Source organism: Hemitrygon akajei, chromosome 23 (genome assembly GCF_048418815.1).
Source record: "Hemitrygon akajei chromosome 23, sHemAka1.3, whole genome shotgun sequence".
Lineage (NCBI taxonomy): Eukaryota > Metazoa > Chordata > Chondrichthyes > Myliobatiformes > Dasyatidae > Hemitrygon > Hemitrygon akajei.
The window spans coordinates 18,645,998-18,669,153 of NC_133146.1; the positions used below are offsets into that span (position 1 = coordinate 18,645,998).

General features: G+C 45.1%; 2 pseudogenes; both read left to right on the forward strand.

Annotated features, from left to right (window-relative positions):
• Window positions 1-19,628: 19,628 nt before the first annotated feature.
• On the forward strand, window positions 19,629-20,577 carry LOC140715335 (RISC-loading complex subunit tarbp2-like; annotated as a pseudogene).
• A 536-nt stretch (window positions 20,578-21,113) lies between these two features.
• LOC140715336 (RISC-loading complex subunit tarbp2-like) lies at window positions 21,114-22,704 on the forward strand (annotated as a pseudogene).
• Window positions 22,705-23,156: the final 452 nt, after the last annotated feature.

Consider the following 23,156-nt stretch of genomic DNA (forward strand, 5'->3'; position numbering starts at 1 on the left):
ATAGCCTTCCATACCCGTCCCATCCATGTACCGGTACCTATCCAGATTCCTCTTAAATGTTAACATCAAACCCACATTCACCACTTCTGCTGGTAGCTCATTCCACATTCTTACCCCCGAGTCAAGATCTCCCTCATGTCCCCCTTAAACATTTCACCTTTCACCCTTAAACCACAACCTCTAGTTGTAGCCCCACCCAACCTCGGTGGGAAAAGCTATTTGTCCTATCGATACCCCTGATAAACTTGTACACCTCTAACAAATCTCCTCTCATTCCCCTGTGCTCTAGGGAATAACATCCTGAACCTGTTCAACCTTTGCCTATAACTCAGGTCCTCAAACCCTGGCAAAATCCCTGTAAATCTGCTCAGCTCTCTTGTTCCAAGCAGTGGGAATGGTAGTCAGGGCAGCGGTGTGCTCCTCTTGATGACTACGGTTGTGGGAGTTGCAACTCGTTAACAGACGCAATAAGGAAATAGAGCTGGAGCTGGGTGACCTTTGACCTTAAGCTGATACGGGAGAACCAGGAGATGATAGATAGGAGCTACAGGGAGGTAGTCACCCCTAAGTTGTAGGAAGGAGATAGCTGATGACTGTCAGGAGACGGGAAGGAAACAGACAGAGGGTGCGGAGTATCCCTGTGGCCGTTCCCCTCAATACATACATTACTTTGGATACTGTTGTGGAGGGGAGGGTGATCTGCTAGGGGAAGCCACAACAGCCAGGTCTCTGGCATTCTGGTTCTGTGGCCCGGGACGGGGGAGAAGAGGAGTGTAGTGGTGACAGGAGATTCAGTAGTTGTGGGAACAGACAGGAGATCCTGTGGGCGTGAAAGAGACTCCCAGATGGGATGCTGTCTGCCAGGTGGCAGGGTCAGGGACATCTCAGATCAGGTCCTCAGGGAGAGGGTGTGGTGCACATCAATGCCAGCAACATGACTAGGGAAGGGATGAGGTCCTATAGAGTGAATATAGGGAACTGGGTAGGAAGCTGAAAGGAGTGAGTGCAAATTCAGCTGCTTGGCTGCTAAGCGAAGGTGAGGTGGCTTCACCAGTTGGATGGTTGCCATCTGTCCCAGTGGGTGCAGCTCCCCTCCCCGCTGGTGCGCCCTGGGAAACCACTCTTCGCCAAGCTAACAGAACCTTGGGTAAGTGCGATGGTTCCCAGCTAGCGAAGAAAATGGTGTTAGGGAGGTCTCATTCAATTTTCTCAGTCCTGGGTGGGGTGAAAGTCCTCCTGCTGGCTGGCTTGCAAGATGTCCCCTCTACAAATGCAGGCCCGGTGATTGGGCCTTCTCGGCCAGAACCTTGGGAACACAAACCACCGGGATGACATTGTATATCCTCGTTTTCGAGAATTTTCATCCTCCGGTGAGAGGTAGCCCCAGCTTCTTAACTGGCATTGAGGATGATCGCGAAGATATCTTATGATTCTCTGATAGAGCTGTGATTTTTATTAATTCACATTTACTGATTTGAATGCTTGACCCCCCCACAGACAGCATTAGCGTTGTTATAGGTAGAATTTTGCCATTTTCTAGAGTTTTTAATGTATTCAGATTCTTTTAGCTCCCTTTTTAATAGAGGTGGTGGTTTTAAGGGCAACAGGGTTGTATGGTGGTTAGCCTGATACTGTTACAGTGCAGAAACCCAGGCTCAATTCCCGCCGCTGTCTGTGAGGAGTTTGTGCATGTACACGGATTTCCTCTCCCGTTCCAAAGACGAACCGGTGAGGTTCGTAGGTTCAGGGCATACTATGGTTCTCAGGTTAAAATTCTAAATTGGAGAAAGGGCAGCTCTGATGGCATCAGAGGGGTATCTACTAAACGTGGATTGGGATGGCTTGTGTTCGGCAATGGGATGGTTGGTAAGTGGGAGGCCTTCCAAAGTGAAATATTGAGAGTACAAAGTTTGCATATTCCTATATGAAAGGCAAGGTGAAAAGGTTTAGGAAACCTTCTATTCTGAGGGAGCGAGGCCCTCGTTAAAAAGAAGACTCATGTATAGGGAGTTGGGATCACATGAGGAGCTTTAGTATAAGAAATGCAAGCAAGCGGTTCAGAGAAATCAGGAGGGCTAAGGGCAACATGAGGTTGCTCTGGCAGACAAAGTGGAAAAGAATCCCAAGGACTTTTGTAGCTATATTAAGAACAAAGGGAGAGCAAGGGACAAAACTGGTTCTCTAGGAGGTCAGCATGGTCATCTGTGCATGTAGCCATGAGGTATCAGGGACATCTGAGAAGAGAGAACGGTACAGCACAGGAACAGGCCTTTGGACCCACAGTGTTGTGATAACCAATTAAATTAACAATCAAATGGTCAACTAAGCTCTTCTGCCTGCACAACACCCATATCCTTCCATTTCCCTCACATTCGTGAGCCTTTCTAAACGGCTCTTAAAAATCTCTAATGTTTCTGCCTCTACCACTACCCAAGGCAATGCACTGCAACACCCTGTGTTAAAAAAAAGCTTGCCCCTCAGATCTCCTTTGAAATTACTCCCCCTCGCCTTAAATACATGCCCTCTGGTATTAGACATTTCAACCCCTGGAAAAAGATATTGTCTGTCTACTCTGTCTATGCCCCACTTAAATTATCTTTGCATATTTACTCAGGACACAAAAAGAAGGGAGGTAAAACAACACTGAGGTCATGGACCATATCCGGATTATGGAAGAGAAGGTACTGAGAGCCTTGAGACAAGTTAGGGTGCACAAGTCCCCAAGACCTGACAAGGTCATGGTGGGGGGATAGTGCGTACAGTAAATTGTAGAGGTTCTGGCAGAGATATTTAAAACCTCCTTAGCCGCGGGTGAGTTGCCAGAGGATTGGAGGGCAGCTAATTTTTTCTGTTGTTTAGGAAAAACTGCAAAGATCAAGCCAGGAAATTATCAGCAGGTCAGCATGGCATTAGTAGTAAGTCACTGGAAGGTATTCTAAGGGACCTGATCTACAGTGGATTTCGGTTCATCGGGGCAGCTGCTTCTTTGGGACAACTCTTAAAGAACAAAAACTAATTATGAAAGTAGCTACGATTCCCTTCATTTATTTGGGACACGATGACACTTAATTGGGACAGGAAGCTGTTGCTGAACTTGTGTTTCTAACCAGTGTTAGCTGCGTGTACTTGTGTTGCTGATAGATACTACACCGTGCTCAGGGTGAACAGTTTTTTTAAATAGCATCAGTTGCGTGCACCTCCGTTTAAAAAGCAGTGATTTTTGTCACTGATAGTTGGCGAGGAATAAGCAGTAAGACAATCCAAAACTCTTTTGCTCACTGCCACTTCAAGCATTCAGGTTTGGAGATGTCAGAAGCAGACGGGAGTGAAAAACAAATGATTTCACTACTTCAACAAGTTAGAAACTGCAAAGAATTTGAAGGCATTGAAAATCATTTTGAATGTTACAATGAAAATGAAAATGTGGAGGATGCAATTGTCCATAGCATTGTATGAAGGCAGTCCATTATCTGCACTGGCTTTGTTCATTTACACTCAATCAAAAGAACATGGCAGTGTACACTGGATGAATTCCTCTTTTGATAACTATTGGAATTTCTACACAGTTTTATAGTACTATAGTAGTGTTCTAATTTGTTCTGAATTTCATTTAAATACATTTGCTACTCAGTTAAACATCTTATCTTTTTAAAAATATCTTTTTAACTATTTCCACGAAACCAGCTAACTGGGGCAGCTGCTTATTTGGGCCAATATGTACTCATCTTGATGTGTCCCAATTAGCTGTATTTACTGGTATAGACAGCGTCTCGTGGGGGATCGTAAACGTGACAGCTCATGGTAGCTCAGTCCAACCACTTTTGGAGTTTTTGGAGAAGATTATAAAAAGTGAGTGGGGCATATCGGGACTTGTCTGCAGAGCAGAAGGTTGCTTGGGTTATTGTTAACTTATCAAGGCCCAAGAAAAAGAAGATAGGTTTAAACGGAGCAAACATTGTTGGAGAGGGCCAGGGTTCCAATAGGAGGCAGAGGCTGAGGCTACCGAGTCATTTGGAAACATTTATTTGATTATAGAACTTAAGTTTAAGAAGTTGGAGCCAAAAGCCTTACAGGTTCGGCAAGAAGAGGCTGAGTCAGTGACAAAGGTGAAAGCAAAACTCGAAGGTTTCAGAGAGGAGACACAGTTGGAAAAGATATTTTTTTAATTGTCTGTAAATCCTTAGTCCTTAATGCAGGTTAGCCAGGATGTTAGTTAAGGTGCTGAAATGCTCCTCTTGTAAGACGTGGGATCTCCCTGATGACTAGATTTGCAGGAAGTGCACCCAGCCTCAGCTGCTGACTGACAAGGTCAGGGAACTGGAGCTGGATCACTCAGGACCTTCCAGGAGGATGAAAACCTCATAGATGCCACTTTTACCGAGGTGATCACACCCAGGGTGTAGGTTCAGATAGTAGATGAGTGGCCACCAGGAGAGGTAAGGGGAGTAAGCAGCCTCATGTGGCCATTCCATCAGCAACAAGTATAACTCCTTACGATACTGCTGGGGGGAGTGGGTGGAGGGGAAATGACCCACCAGGCCACAGCAGCCAGGCCAGTGGCACTGTGGCCAGATCTGAGGCTCACACTTTGCCTTTCCAAGTCAGATAGAGTGATAGCGATTGGACATTCAGTAGTTCAGGGAATGGACAGAGGATTCTGTGCCAGGGTGGTGTGTTGCCTCCTAGGAGCTGGCATCCAGGATGTTTCAGAGCAGCTGCAGGATCTTCTCAAGGGGGAGGGTGAGCAGACCGAGACTGGGGTGCACATTGGCACCAATGGCATAGGTAGAAAGGAGGAAGAGGTCCTGTGCAGTGGATATAGGGAGTTACAAAAGAGGCTGAAGAACAGGACCTCCAAGGAGTTGTCTCTGGATTACTCCCAGTACCACATGCTCATCAAGACTGGAATAGGATGATTGTACAAATGAATGCGTGTACAAATTATTGTAAAAATGGGAGTACTAATGATTGTACAAATGAATGATTGGCTGAGCAAGATGTCAGGTTCTTGGATAATTGGAACCTTTTCAGGGGCAGGGTTGACCTGTATAGGAGGGACAGTTTGCACCTAAACTGAAGGGGAACCAATACCCTGTCCGGGAGGTTCGCTAGTGCTTCTTGGGAGAGTTTAAACTAGTTTGGTAGGGGGATGGGAACCAGAGCACCGGGTCAAAAAGTGGAGGGGTGTAGATGTCAGGGCCAGTGAAAAACAGGATGGAGCAAAGTAATAGATACAATGGGATGGGTAGCTTGAAATGGGTGTATTTTAATGCTAGGAGTATTAACAGTTAAAGATAAGGAAGTTCAAGGGGTAAAGGTGATGAGCAAGGATCAGTATATGGAACTATGATGTTGTGGCCATTACAGAGACTTGGTTGAGAGGGGCAGGAATGGGTGCTTAATGTCCCAGGATTTAGATGTTTTAGAAAAAATGAGAGAAAGATAAAGGGGGGGCGGGAGTGAGATTTACTAATCAGGGACCATATCACAGCTGCTTTTAGGAGGGACATAATGGAGGTCTCATCTACTGAGACTATATGGGTAGAACTCAAAAATAGAAAGGGTGGAATCACTCTGAGAGTGTACCACAGCCCCACTCCATCAAATACCACTGGGGCATTGTGGAGCAGATATCTGGCAATTTAAGGAAAGGTGTTAAAACAAAAGGCTTGTTAACATGGGGGGCTTCAATTTCCCTAATGTACATTAAAGTGAGACCTCCTTAGTGCAAGAGGTTTAGATGGGGCAGGATTGTTAGGTGCATGCAGCAGAAGAGTCTGTTAAATCAGGGTGCGGATAGTCGAACAAGATGAGGGGCTGTACTGGATATGGTGTTGAGCGATGAGCCCGGCTAGATGACTGACCTTTCGGTGGCCGAGCAGTCAGGGAATAGTAAGAACAGCTCCTTAGGTTTTAAGACACCTATAGATAAGGATAAGTACAGACCTTGCAGGGGAGTATGAAATTGGAGCAGGTCAATTCCGACAGGATTAGGCAGAAACTAGCGCGAGTTCATTGGGAACAGCTGTTTTTTGATATCCACATCCAATATGTGGTGTTGTCTGTTGTATCCCTGCGGGAGAGTTTTTAAAGTGGGAAAACCGTTGTACTGGGGGAGATCCACTGTCTTGACCTCAGATGACTGGGTCCAGTGATACGAGTAGTTGATACAATTGGGGGTTTCCTTGGTTGTCATGGATGCACCATCAATAACTCACGCTGAGACTTAGGAAGTGAGATATCGGCTCTTATTGACTGGAAGAACAACACTACATCCTGGGAAAATGAGGGAGAGCAGCAGACCACAGTCGCCTTTATACAGGGGTCTGTGGGAGGAGCCACAGGAGCAGTCAGACAGGTATATCTAGTTCACCACAGTCATGGATGACCGTGTCGTCCTCTGGACCTCATCATGCCCTTTGCTCTCCACAAAGTGTTGCAGAACCACCTTCCTGACCGTTGGATCTCCCGTTGATCTCACCCGCCCAGTCTGCCAGAGCTGACTGCATGCCAGGGCCGGCAGGTCCCTAACTCTCCGAGGCTGGCTACTCTCACCCGGTTTGGCCTGCCTGTTGAAACAGAGTACCTGTCACATGCACACAGCTACTTGGAGCCACAGCTGAGAGCTGAGTGTCCGGTGGGGACCAAAGGTGAGTGAGCTACCCCAGAATGGGAGTGACAAGCCCCTTGACCAGAGGTGCTACCCCTCCCTATATACCCGATATACCCTTCATCCAACATATGGTGGGTGCTTGCAGACCAACTGCCCAGAGCACAGGACAGGTATGCTCCAGTCAGCAGGAAGAACAAAGATGGCAAGGTAAGCGAACCTTGGACATCAAGAGAGGCGATGAACTTAATCATGAAGAAAAAGGAAAAGTATGTAAAACTTAAGAAGCTAGAATCAAATGGAGCTGCTGAGGATTATAAGGAAGCCAGAAAAGAACTCAAGAAGAGAATTAGGAAAACCAGGAGGGGCCATGAAAAGTTCTTGGAAAATTGGATTAAAGAGAATCCCAAGGCATTCTAGACACATGTCAAGAGCAAGTGGATAACTATGGGGAGGGTAGGACCACTCAGGGACTAAGGGCAGAACGTTTCCTTGAATGCAAAGGATGTGGATGAGGTCCTTAACGAGTACTTTACCTCAGTATTTGGTAAGAAGAAGGATGTGGAGGATAATGAGAACAGTGCTGAATGTACCGATATGCTAGGGCATTGAGGTCAAGGAGGAGATAATGCTGGGTCTTAAGCATTAAGGTGCATAAATCCCCAGGGCTTGATGGGATATACCCAGGATATTGAGAGAGGCAAGAAGAGATTGCTGGGGCCTTGACCAATATCGCCATGTCCTCCGTAGGCACAGGCAAGGTCACAGAAGTCTGGTGAGTAGCTAATGTTGTTCCATTATTCAAGGAAACCACGGATAATCCTGAAAACTATAGACCAGAGGGTCTCACATCAGTAGCAGGGAATTCCTAGGAATTGGATTAATTGAGCATTTGGAAAACCGTGTCCTATTTGGGGAGAACCAGCATGCCTTTGTGTGGAGCAGTTGATGTCTTTTGAGATGTTTAGATTGATACATGAATGTGAGCGAAATGGAAGAATGGGGACATTGTGTAGGCAGAGGAGATTAGTTGGCCGTTTATTTACTAATTTAATTGATTTGGTACAATGTTGTGAGCCAAAGGGTTTGTTCCCATGGTGTACAGTTCTATGTTATGTGTTCTATATCACCAGGAAAGCTAATAAAGGCCGAGTACACTGTCTACGTGGACTTTAGCAAGGCCTTCGACAAGATCCCACATGGAAGATTGGTCCAGAAGGTTCAGTTACTTGGCATTCAAAATGAAGTAGTAATTTGGATTCAACATTAACTTTGTGGGGGAAGCCAGAGAGTGGTAATAGAGGGTCGCCTCTCTGATTTGAGGCCTGTGACTAGTGGTGTGCCACAGGGATCGCTGCTGGGTCCATTGTTGCTTGTTATCTATATCAATGATCTGGATGATAATGAGGTAAACTGGATCGGCTGATTTACAGATGACATCAAGATTGGGGGCATCGTGGACAGTGAGGAAGACTATCAAAGCTTCCCACACTGGGCTCACATCGAAACTTGCCTCGTTAGCTGGCCCTGCTGACAGCCACGAGACTCAGTGGTGAGAAGACCACCTTTCATAAACAATAGGCATTTAGGGTCGGTATGATTTGGGGTTCAACCAAACAGGAACGTCGTGATGTTCCAATTAAAGGAACCTGGATTTGAGTGAATGCTGGGTAGATACTGCCCATACACAATTGTCAGCTGGCAAGAAATAACAGCTCGTACACTGCATAAAATTATAAAGAAGGTATATTTACAAACTTCAGTTTTATCGAACAATGAGTAGGAAAAATAAAAGTGCCCATTACAATTAACCCTATCCAAATGTACATATCATCGGAGTTCATCTTGAAGTTGTCTTTTCACTCACGCTCTGGACCGACAGTCTGTGTGAATGCACACGCCACTTTCTGAGCTTCACTCCACATCCATCGTGAACAAACTGGCTCTCTCTCTTGGATTGCTGGCCCTTCCTCCTTGGAGCCATTCACCTGCACAAAGCACCTTGTGCGACAGGGATGCCCCTTCCCCTGGCATCCTCAGCCATCTTCCCTGCTGTCCCCTTTGCAACTCCTGCCAGAAAGGCCACAAACCCCCACCACTCTCCGTCACAAACCTCTCTCCACCCAGCTCTCTCTAGAACCTTCTCCCAATTCCACCATCCTGATTGGCAGACACAAGATTCTAAGTTGAACATCATAGCCCCTTATCTTTAGCCAAAAACCCAAACGTGCTATCAAAAGGACACACTGCCTCTGCAGAAAGCTACTAGATGAAATACCCTACAACATTAGCAGTAAAAATCTTAATAGAGCATTACGGCAATAAGCTCATTGTTAAAGCTTTGGGCTGGATAAGTGTTTGTGCCTCATCACAGGCTCCTGCACTCACTGAGATTGGAAAGACCAATGCCAGACCCATTCCTAATTTGTGGGAGGGAAGGGCATATGGATTAAACAGGGAAATCCACTTTCCCCCACATCATTCAATATTATTTTATGATCATCAGATAGGGACAGTCTCGTTTACTTCTAGATGCAATGTATATTGTATATCCTGCTCTCTTAGGCCTTACAGGGCGTGGCCTTTGGCTGACCCTCAAAAGAGCATCTCTAAAAACCTCAAGATCCTTAATCTTTAGTAAAAAGGCTGGTCTTGAGGTGGATCTCAATAAGATGTCAGGATTCCAGCAGTGTTCCCTCTAAGGTGTACACGTGTGTGCACGCACACCTTTTGCCACTGGCTTACAAAGAAATTTAAATTGCTCACAAAAAGCTGTCACTACAGATTTTAGAACTGGCTTATTTATACTGTTTTTATTGAAGAAAATATTGATTCACTGTGTTGAATTCCAAAGAAGCAAAGGGTGTGAAGCACTAAAGAACTGTTAGTTCATTTAAAGTGGAATGGCTTAATGAAACTGCTGCACCAAAATCTCATGAGGTCAGGAACGCGCAGCTATGAGAAATATTTATGTACTGTACATTACAGAAACTGGTGTTACCTGCGTGTTTTGTTGCGATGCAAAAGTTGCTGGAGAATTTGCAAGTGGAAAGTTGAGTGATATTTGGAAACTTGACTTTTTAAAACGTTATTTAGCAAACAAATCACATATGGAAGGTGTGCAAAAGCTCCAACGAGAAAGTCCTTCATTGTCTGCTACAGGCCTACTACATATGTTTTGTAAGAGTTCTGATGAACGAGAGCAAAACTGATCAAGCCCAGAGGAGATCAAAATTCTTGTCGACAGTGCTTTGCTAGCTGTTAAAATAAATACCTCTCTATATAAAATTCAGTGATTAGGTTGTTGTCACTGGGCAAAAAGTTGCACAGCGCAAGATTTTTGAGCACGCTGGTCATTACAAATTAGAGGGAACATCGCATAGGATGTGTAAGAATAAAATGTAACGTTAACGCTATCGGCTGATGTATGTCTAGCGGAAAATCCGTCCACCCGCCAAACCGTGTCTCCCGTTTGCGTGGACAATGTGAAACGCACACTGGTACCAACTCGCATACACAATATCAGACCGCACGTTTACAGAGTACACTTTATAAATCTTACTAGAACTAGGTAATTAATAGCGATACAATATATAAAAAAGGAAAAGAAAAGAAAAGGCACCAAAACTTATCAGAGTTCAGTCAATTCGTGCACAACTGAATTATCGAAGTCTTCAGTCCACTACTCGGTCTTCTCGACCCGCCGCCCGGGACCAACCTCGGTGGTCGACCAGAGCGGGTCCAGCACGTCCTCCTTCCTCTTCGGTTCTCCTCCCGAAAAACCCCAAAAGCCGGCGCAACACCAGCTTACAGCCCCACAAGAAAGAATAACATCTATCCCGACTGGTTAACAAATGAATACAATCTTCGTTATCAGCAATTATAACCCAAACAAGCTGCGAGAGAAAGCACTCTCTGACCAGTCAACACAACAAAGAAGCATTTTTACTTTTAACATAACAAAGAAGCCATTTTAATTAACATACGCAGTAACATAAAGAAGAAACCCCTTACAAAAATATTCCTGTTTAACTTCATCAATACTTAACTACTTAGCAATGGAAAGTTACGTTTTACTGCCTGGATGAGTAGGGGAAATACCCTGGAGATAGGATTGACCCATAGACCAGTACAGCACAGAACAAGCTCTTTGGCGCACAGTGTTGTACAGAACCAATTAAATTAGTAATCAAATAGCTAACTAAACTAATCTCCTCTGCCTACACAATGTCCACATCCTTCCATTTCCCTCACATTCATGTGCCCATCTAAACACCTCTTAAAAGTCCCTAAAGCTTTTGCTTCTACCATCACCCCAGCCTGTCCATTCCAGAAACCCACCTCTCTCTGTGTAAAAAATATTTGCCTCTCACATCTCCTTTGCAATAAACCCTTCTCATCTTAAATGCATGCCCTCTGATATTAGACATTTCAACCCCTCGAAAAAATATATTGCCGTGCATAATCTTATAAACCTCCGTCAGATTTCCCCTCTAGTGATTACTGGAATGATAGACTCAAGGGAGAGGGCTGAAGCCTGTCCAAAAGGGTAGAAGTATTTAAGACCTACAACATCTCCCCAACTCTGTTATTCATTCATTAAAAATGAGGCTCTCCAGAACGTCTCAGTCAAACTTATCAGGATGAAGAGGAGCTTTATTAACGAATCTTTTACACCTTCTTAAGTGTACAAATGATGCATTTTTATACTCCAAGATTAGGGATGGGGGAATTATCGATTCCAAAATTGGAAACTCCATTTCCCTGTCAAACATTAAGATATGAAATCAAAAGACAATGATTGATCAGAGTTTCCAATTTTGTTGGGATGATACTGTATTAGATATTACTAATGGACATTAAATGTTAGATTGTCTCAATGCCACCAATATTATTGATGTTGTTAGAGGTGTTATTGATAGGATAACAGTGGGTGGGAAACACAGGAGGATGTTGTCTTTGAATGGTGGAGGAGGCTAAGTCACAGAGGATTGTGGTTCACTATAAAAATGACCCCCAGTCCAATGGCTGAATGAGGGGTTTTACAACTCTGAGACAGTCAAATAGTCCTGACAGAATAAAAGGCAAGGATAAAAGATTTCAGGAACCTAGGTTTTCAAGAGATATTGAGGCCTTGGTTAAAAAGAAGGTAGTTCAATCTCTAACCAAAAGAGCTTTTTGAGGAAATTACTGGGAAAGTTGATGAAGGCAAGGCAGTGGATGTTGTCTACGTGGACTTTAGCAAGGATTTTGACATGTCCCACATGGGAGGCTGGTCAAGACGTTCAGACACTTTGGTAGTCAGGATGAGGTAGTAAATTGGATTAGACATTGGCTTTGATGGGAGAAGCCAGAGAGTGGTAGTAGATGGTTGACCCGCCTGGAGGCCTGTGACAAATGATGAACCGCAGGAATCCGTGCTGGGCAAGTTGTTGTTTGGCGTCTATATCAATGATCTGGATGATAATGTAGTAACCTGGATCAGCAAATTTGTGAACAGCACCTAGATTTGGGGTGTCGCGGACAGTGAGGAAGACTGTCAAAACTTGCAGCAGGACCTGGACCAGCTGGAAAAAGTGGGCTGAGAAAGGGAAGTGGAATTTAATGCAAACAAGTGTGAGGTGTTGCATGTTGAGGGCATAAAGCAGGTTTTGACATGATGAGCAGTGGGGCACTGAGGAGTTCCGTAGAACAAAGGGATCTGGATATAAAGATCCAAAAATCCTTGACAGTAGTGTCACACGTAGATAGATTTGTAAAGAAAGCTTTTGGCCCATTGGCCTTCGCAAGTTGAAATACTGAGTACAGGAGTTGGGTTTTTATGTTGGAGTTGTATAAGAAATTAGTAAGGCTTAATTTGGAGTACTGTGTGCAGTTTTTGTCACCTACATGGAGGAAAGATATCAATAAGATTGAAAAAGCGCAGAGAAAATATACAAGGATATTCCCAAGATTGAGGACCTGAGTTATAGGGAAAGGTTGAATAGATTATGTATTTATTCCCTAGAACAGGGATTCCCCCAACTTTTTTAATGCCATGAACCAATACTATTAAGCAAAGGGTCTGCAGACCCCAGATTGGGAACCCCTGCCCTAGAGCATGGGACAATGGGGGTTGATTTCATAGAGATGTACAAAATTATGAGGGATAAAGGCAAGGAGGCTTCTCCACTGAGGTTGAGTAACACTAGAACTAGAGGTCATTGGATGAGCATGAAAGGTGAATTGTGTAAAGGGAACCTGAGGGGAACTTCTTCACTCTCAGGGTGGTTAGAATGTGGAATGAGCTGCCAGCGGGAGTGGTGGATGTGGGTTCGATTTCAATATTTCAGAGAAATTTGGATAGGCACATGGATGGGAGGGGTCTGGAGGGCTATGGTCTGGTTACAGGTCGATAGGACTAGGCGAATTCATTGTGTGCCAATGGACTAGTTGGGCCAGTGAGCCTATTTCTGTGCTGTAGTATTCCGTGACTGATTGATATCACAGATTTGATATCCAGTCAACCTTGCATCCCGCTAGGAATTTACCCCTGTTAGCTACACCTAATGAGATAAAGAAATGCAGAAGGTGTGGGTCAGTCAGGGAGAGGCTAAGTCACCTATCTAACCTGTGCCTCACAGTGAAGCGCCATGGACTCACCAACATAATAGGAGCTTGGGTTTGCACTCAGTGGCAGCTTCATCAGGCACAAGATTGGAACCCGGTGTGACCCATCCACCTTCAACTTCAGTGCGTTGTGCATTCAGAGATGCTCTTCCGCACATCACGTTTGAAACACTTGGCTGCTTGAGTTACTGCCATCTTCCTGTCAGCTTGAACCAGTCCGCCCGTTCTCCCCTGACCTCTCTCATTAACGGCTTTTACGCCCAGTTCACTGGATTTTTTTGTTTTGTTTTTCACACCAGTCTCTGTAAACTCCAGAGAGTGTCCTGCGTGAAAATCACAGGAGATCAGTAGTTTCTGAGGTACTCAAATCACCCTGTCTGGCAGCAATAATCATTCCATGTCAAAGTCACTTAGATCACATTTGTCCCCATTCTGATGTTTGGGCTGAGCAACATATGAACCTCTTGACCACATTGGCATACTCTTATGCACTGAGTTGCTGTCACATGATTGGCTAATTAGGTATTTGCATTTATGAACAGTGTACAGGTGCGCCAATAAAGTAGCCACTAAGTATGTCTAAAGGTACTGTGCTGGCTTTACTGTTGCCGATGACCATAGATTTCTCAATCTAGATGACTGTTCTTGGATTCAGGACATTGTTTTTAAGGATGGAGAAGCAGCTGTTGAGGATATTTCTGTTAGATTTAAAAATGACTCAAATCCCCTGGGCACCACTTTCATGGAAGAGATCAATGATATAAGCACCTTGAAGGGCAAATTTAATTTTGCCAAGGTTGAATTCTATAGTTTTATAATCAGCAGAAGTACATGGTTTCCTGAAAATAAGTATGATGGATATTCTCAGCAACAACATAAAGCAGTATAGCACAATGCAGACCCTTCAGCCCACAATGTCCTGCTGACCTGTAAAAACATACTCCATGATCAATCTAACCCTTCCTTCCTACAGAACCAATAACCCTCCATACATCAGTGTGTCTCTCTAAGTGTCTTTCAAATGTCCCTAATGTATCACCTTCCAACGCCATACCCAATCAAAACATGATCAATTGACCACTTAAGATCTTTCGTTTCACAGGTTACTCTCACTGCCCTTTGTGGGGCATTTGGTGAGTGGTTGGGTTTTAAAGGCAGCCTGGTGATTCTGGCTTCTTGTTTTTGACCCTCCCCCCCCCACCCCATGGTGGTATGTATGTACATATTTATTTATTGTTTGTTTGTTTTATTTAGAGATACAGTGAGGAACAGGCCCTTTGGCCAAATAAACTGTACCACCTAGCAACCCACCAATTTAGAACTAGTCTAATCCACATTAGACTACATTGACTGATTAATGTACTAACCAGTACGTCTTTGGACTGTCGGAGGTAAAACAGTTTTCACTAGCAGAGCTAGTTCTCACCCTCAACAATTTCACTTTTGGCTCATCCCATTTTCTCCAGTCCCAAGTTGTGGCCATGGGTTCTCGCATATGCCTCAGCTATGCCTGCCTTTACAGAACAACCCATGTTCCAAGCTTTCCCTGGTAATGTTCCCCAATTCTTTCAGTGCTACACTGACGACTGCATTAGTGCTGCTTCCTGCACCCATCCTGAGCTCGTCAATTTCATCAACTTTAACTCCAACTTCCACCCTGCCCTCAAATTTACTTGGACCAACTCTGATGCCCCTTACCCTGTTCGCAACCTCTGTCTCCATCTCTGGAGAGAAACCATTTGCTGATCTCTTTATAAATCAGCTGTCACCAGCTAGCTTGACTGTACCTGTTCCCACCCCATCACTTGTAAAAATGCTATTCCCTTCTCTTAGATCCTCTATTACCACCACATCTCTTCTCCCATTCCAGAACATCTGAGATTTCAACAAACAGGGTTTCGCTCCCACCACCGTCAATGCTGCCCTCACCCAAATCTGCTGGGTCGATGTCATGACCAGCAAGTGTGAACAGAACAGGCAGGACCAGGTGCATGAACACAGTGGGACTGATGTTCGATTGGGCTTATTTCAATATAAGGAGCATTAAGGACTATGAACTTGAAGCCTAGATCAGTACCTGGAACTATGACGTTGTGACCATGATGGTGACTTGGTTGCAAGAGACAGAACTGGAAACTCAACTTTACTGGGTGTTAATGTTTAGATGTGAGAAAGGTAGGTAAAGGTGGAAGAGTAACATTACTACTCAGGGAGAGTGTCATAGCATCAGTCTCAGCAGACATCCAACTGAAGCAAAGTGGGTGGAACTCAGGTGCAATCCCACTATTAAGGTTAGACTATAGGCCTCCCAATAGCCACTGGGAGACAGAGAAACAGATATGTAGACAGATTATGCAACAGAAATTAGGCTGTCATAAATGGTGTCTAACATCTTCAATATTGACTGGGACTTTTTTTAGTTCAAGGGTCTTTGATGGGGAGAAATGTTGAGTTCATCCAAGGGGGCTTCTTGAAAGAGAACACAGATAGTATGATCCACCCAGAGGGACCATACTAGAACTTGTTCAAGGAGGTGAGCCTATCCAGGTGACAGATACTTCAGCAGGAAGTTGGAGAATGGTGATCACAACTCCATACATTTTAAGGCACGAACAAGGACAAGTCTAGACCTTCAGTAATTTCTCTAATTTCACCCCTCCATTCTGGCTCCCCTCCTACCCCTTCTCTTCTCACCTGCCAATCACTATCCTCTGCAGTTCATCCCCTTTCCCTTGCTCCTATGGTCCATTCTCCTTTCCCAACAAATACCTCACAGCCTCCAACTTCATTCCTGCTCCTCCATACACCTACCTTCACCCTCACCTGGCTTCATCATCCACATTCTAATTTCTACATTTCCCCCTCCCCATGCCTTCTTATTCTGGTTTCTTCCCACTTCCTTTCCAGGGCTGATGAAAAGTCTTGGCCTATTCCTCTACACAGATGCTGCCTGACCTGCTGAATTCCTCCAGCATTTTGTGTGTGTTACTCTAGACCTTGCGTGAAAGTACTAAATTTGGGGAGAGGACAAACTACAATGCCAAGCAGGAGCTGGAAAGAGTTAATTGGGAACAGTTGTTATCGGGTAACTCCATATATGACAAAGCCCAGCTGATCACATTTCAGGACTGTCAATAAAGGGGAGTAAGGGAAAGATAGTAGCATGGTAACACCACAGATTCCCTCCTCATCACACACCATCCTGACACATCACTGGTCTTTCATTGTCACTGGGTTTTATCCAGGAACTCCACCCCTTAGGGTACTGTGTGAGGACTTTCACCAGAAGGACTGCTGTGGTTCACCATGTTCAAGAACAGGAAGGGCAAAGAATGTTGGGCTTGACAACATCAACATCCAGAAATGAATGGGAAAACCAGGAGGGTGAGAGGATTGCTTCCAACCACCAATCCTACATTACTTTAAAAACTGTCTGCAAGGTTTCTCCACTTTCACCAAACCCAAGGTGTAGCCATGGGTACATGCATGGATCCCAATTATGCCATACTTTTTATCAATTACATGGAACAGTCCATGTTCCAATCCTACACTGGTGATGCTTCACAACTCTTTCTGCGCTACACTGACACTGCATTGATGCTGCTTTCTGCACCCATGCTAAGCTCATCAATTTCATCAACTTTGCTGCAACTTCCACCTTACCTTTAAATTCATTTGGTCCACCTCTGTCTCTCTGCTCCCTCAATTTATCCATCTCCATTTCTAACTGACATCTTTTACAAACATACTGGCTCAAAGTTATCTTGACTATACTTCTTGCCACCTGTCTCTTGTAAAAATGTTATCCTCTTCTCTGTTCCTCCATCTCTGCCACATCTTTTCCCAGGATGGGGCTTCCCACTCTAGATCACTAAGATGTCTTCTTTTCACGCAACAGTATTTCCATTCCACCATCCGTGCTGCATGTAGTCACATTTCCTCCATTTCCCAGACACCTACCCTCACCCATTGTAACAGGGAGAGGATTCCCTTTGTCTTATGCCTCAGTATCCAACACATCATTCACCATAATTTTTGCCAACTTCATCGGGATTCTACCACTAAACACATCTCACCCCTCCCACACCCTCCATTGAGATTCTCTCTCTATATGACTCCCTTGTCCATATGTCTCTCCCTTCTGACAACTATCCCTGTAAGTATGACAAAAACTACACCTGCTCCTACACCTCTTCCCTCACCACCATTCGGGACCCCAGTCCTTCCAGGCAATACAGTATCTAAGTAGATAAGTACTCAGAACCAGATGGGATATACCACCCACTCCCACTCCCTCAGGATATTATGGAAATCAAGGGAAGAGATTGATGTGCCTTGGCAATGACCTTTGCATTCTTACTAGCCGGTAGAACCAGAAGATTGGAGGATGGGAAACATTATTCCTTTGTTCAAGAAAGGTAATAGAAATAATCATGTTAAAAATGAACCAGCAAGTCTTACATCAATTATTGGAGAGAATTCTTAGAGACAGGGTCCCTCAGAAGTTAGTGGATAAACTGTCTTCATTGGGTCTCTATACCTCTTTCTTTAACTGGATCTTGGCCTTTTTAACAGAAAGACAGCAGTCAGTCTGTGTTGGCAGAAACATCTCTAGCTCTATCACACTGAACAATAGTGCCTACGCCCCCCCCCAACCCACCCCGGGCTGCATCTTTGCAGCCACTGTTCACACTGATGATACATGACTTGTACTGCAAGATCTAGTTCAAACTGAATCCTCAATTTAGATGATGACACAACAATAGTTGACCTAATCAACAACAGGTCGGGGGCCTAACATAAAGGGAGCAGGGGTTGCCCTGAAATTATGAAAAGGGGGAAACATGTTGGAGTCCTTGTTGGATTGAGTCAAAATATCTGGCAACCGATCTCAACCTTCCAGCTGTGCACAACTGGCAGAATATAACCCCATGGGAGCCCTACAGGAGATGGTGATTCAGAAATGATGGAGACTCCAGATATACAGTGACTCAGGAATCGGGTCCACAGTGAAGAGTTTACTATGACCCACAGAATGGAGATATTCTTGGAGATATTACGTTTGGAGCACCATGTAACTGAAGATCTCAGCTGATCCCTCAATATCTCAACTTTGGTCAAGAAAGCATAGCAGCTTCTACATTTCCGGGAGTGACTGGGATGAGTGATGTCCTACACCATTTTAACCAACAGGCTCCTGGCTGCCTGTGTTAAGGAACTAGGCTCACTTGTCATCCAGGGCATCGAGAGCTACGTAGATCAGGATATTATCAAGTAGATCAGGTCTTACTTAAGATGCAGGCTGCAGGCAGTTGGGTGACTACAAAGAAAGGCAGTGTGTACAGGCAATGCATGTATCCTGAGGCCATCTCCCTTCATTCCAGTAACTCCTTGGATAATGTTTGGGGAGGGAACGGGAGTAGGTGGGACTCAGCAGCATATTCAGAATTATGGTCAGCCCTGAGGCTCCATAGGGAAGTTAGCGCAGGAAGACCGATAATGGAAACTTAATGGACGAGTGAGAAACCCAGTGAGACTCGTGAATGGTGTGTTGTCTCCCTAGTACTGGGAAGGCTGTCTGAATGGTTACAGGACGTTGGAAGAGAAGGTCAAGCGACCAGAGGTGAGTTTAGATTAGATTCTTCTCAATTCCTTGCCCTCATCTGCCATCTAGACATGCCACACTCATCAGTTTTACCACCCATCAGTAAGGGAAGTCCCTGTTCAGGAGCTCTGTATGCCGGGGTCCTTTCCCTGAGCACTGTGCCTAGGTGTTACATAAGGCAGTGCCGTGCAATACATTTTTGAGGTGGTTCACTGAATAACTGGCCACCTTTCCTTTCTATGATCGGGAGGTGTCAGTGTACCATGTGTATACAGAATGTGGGAGTTTGCAGCCTATATTTGAAAATCTGAAGGGGATGCTCCATGCTCTGGCTGCACTTCGGCCCCATGCTCCTTATCTACTGTTACCGTGAACGAATGTGAGTGGGTTGCGGGGATCCACCTGGTCATTTTGCTCCTGAGCCTGGCCAAGCTGACCAAGCCGACTATTCATGAGCAGTCGAGGGCAGAAGCTAAGCAGACTGCCTGCCACTCTTCCAGGGTTACATCCACACCCAGTTGTCCCTGGAGAAGGAGCAAGTGGTCTCTCTGGGCACAGTTGAAAAATTCTGTGAATGCTGGGACCCTCAGGGGCTTGAGTGCATTCTAGATACTAATAATCCCATTTTAATTTGAAACTGTAAATCGTAATAATTCCTTGATCATTGAATAGTGTTTCTGTTAGTGAACTTTTTGTAAGAAAAATATCAGGTCTATGGCAGAGCCATCTCTCTGAATGTACACTCATCTCTGGAGCAGCTGGGCAGAAAAGGCACTTATGTCAGACTATTGATTATTGCTGGTCTCAAATCTCAGAAGGACGCCTATTAGATTACTGTAGGATTATAGAACAGGGATAGGAAAGACACCATGTACGACCTCCAGAGAGCAGAAGGCCAAGCCCACCAAAATAATTTCACTTTTTGAGTCACAATTGGAGATATTAACTGCACAGGTCAGATGCCTAGCAAAAAGACAGCACAACACAAGTCAGCAAATGTTAGCATGTAATTACTAAAGGAAGGAAACATGTTGGATGGAGTCAGAACCTCTGGCAACCAATCCCAAAGCTGCAGCTCTACGCAACTGACAGATGTAACCCTGTGAGAGCTCTATGTAAGAGAGCAGTTCAGAAAGAATGGAGATTCCAGAATACACAGTGATTCGGGAATTGGGTCCTGTCCATTGGAAAGAGTTCACTATGACTTGCAGAGAGCAGAGATTCTTGGAGATCAGAAAAACTGGCACACTACAATACTGCTGCCAAGATCCATGATATTCCAGTGGATCAGAGAGATAGGAATGAAACTGAGTTACTTACAGGAATAATTTTTAAAAGTTTAAATGTTTTTAATGTTTCTAGGAATTCATATACCGACAATCCCACCTGGTGCCTAAAACACCACCTCTTTAGTCACGATATCACAACAGCGTTAACACTTCATGGGGTAACTAATGCAAGAGTAGCATCGCCTCATTCTAACCACAGGCTCCTGGCTGCCTGTGTTAAGGAACTGGGCTCACTTGTCATCCAGGGCTCTGAGAGATTCACAGATCAGAATTTTATTGAGGTGGTCATACTTAAGATGCGGGCTGCAGACAGTTGGGTGACCACCAAGAAATGCAGCGTAGAGAGGCAATGCGTGAACCTTGAGATCATTCCCCTCAAGTATACCTCTTTGGATACTGTTTGGGGCAGGGAGGGGAGTTGGTGCGAAGCTGCATCATATTCAGCACCCTGGACAGCTCTATAGCGCCGAATGGAAGTCAGGACAGCTGACCGATAACGTTAGTCTTAATGGAGGAGAGAGTAAACCTCTACATAGCACCATCCAGAGACAGAGAAGCAGTTTCAGCGACAGGTTACTATCGATGCAATGCTCCTCAGACAGGATGAAGAGGTCAATACTCCCCAATGCCATTAGGCTTTACAATTCTACCGCCAGGACTTAAGAACTTTTTAAAAGCTATTATTAATGCTTTTTGAGATAGTGATTTAGATGCATATCATATTTTTTTTACTGAGTTAAGTATTGTATGTAATCAGTTTTGCTACAACAAGTGTATGGGACATTGGAAAAAAGTTGAATTTCCCCATGGGGATGAATAAAGTATCTATCTATCTATCTATCTATCTATCTATCTAAACCGGCGAGACACCTGGATGGCGTGTTGACTCCCTGGTGCCAGTAAGAAGGCTGCCTGAGTGTATACAGAACATTGAGAGGGGAGGCGAAGCGGCCAGAGGTGAGTTTAGATTAGATTTTTTCAATTCCTTGCCATTGTGTCCATGTTTGTGGACAATACAAAGGTAGGTGGAGGGGCAGTTAGAACTGATTAGGAGAGTGTGCAAAGAAGTGGGAGATGGAATGCGGTGTCAGGAAGTGTATGGTCATGCATTTTGGTAGAAGAAACAAAAGCTTAGACTACTTTCCAAATGGAGAGAAAGGGACTTGGGAGTCCTCTTACAGGATTCCTTAAAGGTTACTTTACAGATTAAGTCAGTGATGAGGAAGGCAATTGTAATGTCAGCATTTTTTTTAGAAGACTCGAATATAAAATCAAGACAACGGTGAGCAGTTTTGCCCCCCCCCCCCTTATATAAGAGAAGATGTACTGACATTGGAGAGAGTTCAAAGGACGTCCACAAGAATGATTCTGGGATTCAATGACATCATATGAGGAGCATTCGATAATTCTGAGCCTGTGCTCGCTGGAATTTGGAAAAATGAGGGGTGATCTCATTGAAACCCATTGGATGTTGAAAGGGCCTCGACAGAGAGGGTGCAGAGAGACTGTCTCCTATGGTGAAGGGGTCTTGAAACATAAGGCACGGCTTCAGAATAGAGGGACGTCCACTTAGAACGGAGATGAGGAGGAATTTGTTCAGCTAGAGAGTGGTGAATCTGTGGACTTCGTTGCCACATGTGTCTGTGAAGGCCAGGTCACTGGGTATATTTAAGGCAGAGTTGGATATGTCCTTGATTAGAAGGGTTACCGGGAGTGGGCCGGATGTTGGGTCTGAGAGGGAAATGGATCAGCTGTGATGAAATGGAAGAACACTCGATGGACCAAATGGCCTAATTCTGCTCCTATCTCTAATGGTCTTAAGGCCTAGTCAGTCCGTGATTTCATAAAATCCTCTAGCTCCATCACACTGGCCACAAGTGCCCCCCAGGACAGCAAGCTCAGCCTGCTGCTGTTCACACTGTTGATAAATGAACTGCACTCAGTTCAAAATGGGGCCACTGTTACAGCGAGGAATTGTTCCAGCTGTCCCGGTATTGATCAAGTGCTGGACTCAAACCCTGGGAAGGTACCTATTAGTTTACTACAGGTTTTGGAACAGACTGGAAAGCCGCCGGTGTATGACCGGCTCACCAACCTTATTTCAATTTCCGAGTCGCAGTCGGAGATATTCACTGCACAGGTCAGGGGCTAGCAGGAAGGCAGCACAACACAAGGCAGCAGAGGTTGCCGCAGAATTACTAAAGGGAGGAAACATTTGCTGAATGGAGTCAAAATCTCTGGCAACCAATCTCAAACTTCCAGCTGTGCACAAGGTAACCCTGTGGGGGCCCTTCAGGAGACAGTGCACCAGGAAGTATGGAGATCCCAGATACACATTGACTCAGGAATCGGGTCCTGCCTACAGGCAAGATTCAACTATAACTTGTACAGTGGAGAGGTTCTTGGAGGTAGGAAGTGGGACATCAAAAGATCAGGCAAGATGGAATGCTGCTGTCAAGATGTTAGTGAGGAGCCATGATGTTCCAGTGATCAGAGGGATGATGGTAATTGACGGACGTCCCTGCGGGCCTGGGATAGAGCTGAACACTGGCACTGGCCAGTGTAACTACGTGCAATCTCATACCAGGTAGGGAGCTGGTCGTAAATTCCTGCTCTGGTACCGGTTGATCATTTTGGTCCTGCCTATTGCCTTGGTCGCCAGGAGCCAGAGGACACTGGTGGACTTCTGTTGCAACAGGAGGCAGTGGATCTCTTCTGCAGCCCTGAGTCATCCGATTGCGAAGCACAGTCAGTCACCAGTTTGCTTGAGTACCCAGCTGGTGGCTCTCTGCCTCAGGACCCCGCAGAGATGCCTATCCACCAAGCACTCTCCGAGATGCCATGCGCTGGGGGCACATTTTCTCTGTCGGGGGCATTATCTTCAGGAGGGTACGTGGCTCCCAGTGGTGAATATCAGATGCGCCCCTCTGATGGGACTGCCTCGAATTTATCGAGAGTTTTTGTGAGTTTGCAGTTTAGGCTCCTTCAGTCAGAGCTACTGCGTCAGGGGGGTGCTGGTACTCTGGCTCAGAGAGTAATGGCC